The 2,983-nt window shown below is 34.9% G+C and overlaps 1 pseudogene; it reads left to right on the top strand.

Annotated features, from left to right (window-relative positions):
* Nucleotides 1-214: 214 nt before the first annotated feature.
* LOC117637833 lies at nt 215-2,478 on the top strand (annotated as a pseudogene).
* Nucleotides 2,479-2,983: the final 505 nt, after the last annotated feature.

Raw genomic sequence — 2,983 nt, 5'->3', positions numbered from 1 at the left:
GTGTGGGTACTTTGTCTCTGTTAAAAGGAAATTGCAGGTTTATGGTTTGGTTTAAACAATTGTGTGGCTGTGTGTTCGCTTTAGGTGTCAGTGTCGTGATGCAAAGGAGACTGTGTTTCTAGATTTAAATTCAGTGTTTCTATGTACATAATTGGGTGATTTCTTAATATTTCTATTAGGTTATTTCAGTTTGTTTTCTGTTTGATTTGGAGAGCTGCGCTTGGCATGATTGTTTTCTTTAAACTTGGTTGATTTAGGTTTGGCCAGAAGGTGCTGGCAATGGCTACAGCGACATATCCACCACCACCACCGTATTATAAGCTCTACAAAGATTACTTGCAAGATCCCAAATCAGCTCCGGAGCCGCCCTCTCCGATTTAAGGGACATGCATTTGTTATGGTGACAATTACACTATGAGCTTTTCTCATTCTTTGCATTCTTCCTGTCAAAATTTATATAAACTGTGTAATTTGATTTCTGAAAATTGCTTTTGTCACTAATGACTAGATGCTAGAAGTTTTTGTGAAAAGTAAAGTTTGTTGAATTTACTGTTTGAAGAATGCCATCTCTCCTTTATAGCAGTTGCTTTAGCCAGGAATGTCATATATGACCTTTAAAGTTGTTGGCTTTGAATGTTGAGTTTGGAAAATATGTGTAATTCTATAATCTACTGTGTTGATGTTATCAATGTATGATTTCTTTGTTTTCCTTGTAATCTCTTCTTAATTAGTTTTATCTTATTTTATATAGACTGATGACATTCTTCCGAGCTTGGAAGATCAGGGAGTGCATCAACTGTATCCAAAAGGCCCAAACATTGGTATGCCTCCCTCCGTTCTAGTTTTAATTATTTGTATTGTCATGTGAAATTACTGCTTTTGAAATTTAGGAATTAATGTGAACTTTTTCTTGCTTCAAGCACTGTTGCAATCATCATCTATTGCAGTTTCTTCTTAGCATTGGTTGAATTATCTTATTATTATTTATCATTTTTATAAACTAGTTAACTATAATTTTCTTTGGAAAGATGTTAGCAAAAGAGAGATTTTCTTTGCTAAGTTAGAACACGGTTACTAGACTGAGAAATGTTCTCTTCGTTACAGTTATCTACAACTTTCTTGGTTACAGTTACTCCACATTTCTGATTGATTGCCATAGTTTTCTAGGCTATGGCATATATCCAATCCATACTAGAAAATGTTGTCATGCATGATAGATCCGACATTACGACTAAAATATGATCCCTTAATGAGCCTTCTTTAGTGCAATACAAATGTCCTCTCTAGAAAGGTGAAGAGTGTTAGGGGGTATGTATCATCTGGTTTGCAGAGCATGATTTTATTGATAATAACTAACAAGAAACAAATAAGAACTACATGTGCACATGCGTGTATGTCTGTTTATTCTAGTGTCTTCTTTACATATATATATATATATTGTGCATATGCATGTGTTTGTTTTTCGCCTCTAAAATGTTTTATGCTTCTTTGACAAAAATTGTGATCCTTCTTAGATTTTAAGAAGGAACTGAGGTCACTTAACAGAGAATTGCAGCTGCACATTTTGGAGCTGGCTGATATTCTTGTAGAGAGACCATCACAGTACGCGAGGAGAGTGGAAGATATATCTCTTATCTTCAAGAACTTGCATCATCTTCTCAACTCATTGCGTCCCCATCAAGTAAGATAGTTTTGGGTCTTAGAATGCACTGTATTGGTTTGTGTTTTGAGGTACTTTATTTTGTAATGTATTTTATCAAACAGGCTAGGGCAACGTTAATTCACATTCTAGAACTTCAGATACAACGTCGTAAACAAGCTGTGGATGATATAAAGAGGTATGCTTTCAACAATTACTGGAAATATTTGTGGTCTGAGGCTGAAATGTTTTGCTTTGTTTTCCAAAACAGTTGAAAGAAAATTTCTTTGTCCTTCGATCATTGAAATGAATCGCTTATATAGCATTTTATTTAGAGTAAAAGTACTTGAATCTACTAGGCTATTCTTTTGGTGCATTGTAGAAGTTGTTGTAGAAAACTCCCCTGTTCTTGTATGTGAGGCATCGAAATGTTGATTTTTAGTTTCTTTCAACCTTGAATTATGAGGTTAAAAGTAAACTGCGTGTGTGCATGGTCAGTGTAAGAGTTCGAAGATGCATATAAATTCCTTAAATCTACTGGTATTGTGACTGTGTAATCAATCTGCCATGTGGATTGGATGTTACATAATTGCTTGTGACTATTTGCTTCACTTTCTTGTTTAGGAGGAGAGAAGAAGCACGAAGACTTCTCAAGGAGTCTATTGGAACGTTGGAGGACACCGACGCATCTTTTGTGCTAAAGTAAGGGCGTGTGCTCATGTTCGTTCTGCCACCGATTGAAGCCTCTTGGAGAGTTGCATCTCAATACCTTCATCATGCTTCATGTATTAGAAAAATTATAGGTTCAATTGTCATTGTAATCAGAGTAAAAGCAATTTGATAGCATGCATGATAGTGTTCTCTCTTGCTCTGCTGCTCTGAAATTCTTATTTACCAATTGGCAAAGAAGAAAACATAGTTTCGACAAAGTCAATAGATCATTACAAGAACCCTAGAATACACTAGCGGAACTAGGACAAAGGCTACAGTGGGCTGTAGCCTAGGGAGGTTTTGGGGTTACACAAAAATCAAACCTATATATTTGCCTCATTTGAAATGCAGAGCAATAGGCTCTTTAAATACACAATTTTGCAAAGCAAAATGTGCGTTTAGATATAAAAAATGCTCGTTTGAATACAATAGTGGGGTAATATGCTCTTTGAATACAATGATATAATAATAGGCTCTTGATAAGTGTTGAGTTTGTTTTTTTTTGTTTTTGGTTTTTAAATATGTGAGCTTAATTATGAATTTGAATGCAATAATTTTGAACAATTGATTTATAATAGAAAAAGAACATGCATACATTCAGAACAACGACTCTTTGATCATACGATATTGGTA

This window comes from Prunus dulcis, chromosome 8, assembly GCF_902201215.1.
Source record: "Prunus dulcis chromosome 8, ALMONDv2, whole genome shotgun sequence".
NCBI lineage: Eukaryota > Viridiplantae > Streptophyta > Magnoliopsida > Rosales > Rosaceae > Prunus > Prunus dulcis.
The sequence above is the reverse complement of the archived record's forward strand: the minus strand, read 5'-3'. Positions and strand labels throughout refer to the sequence as shown.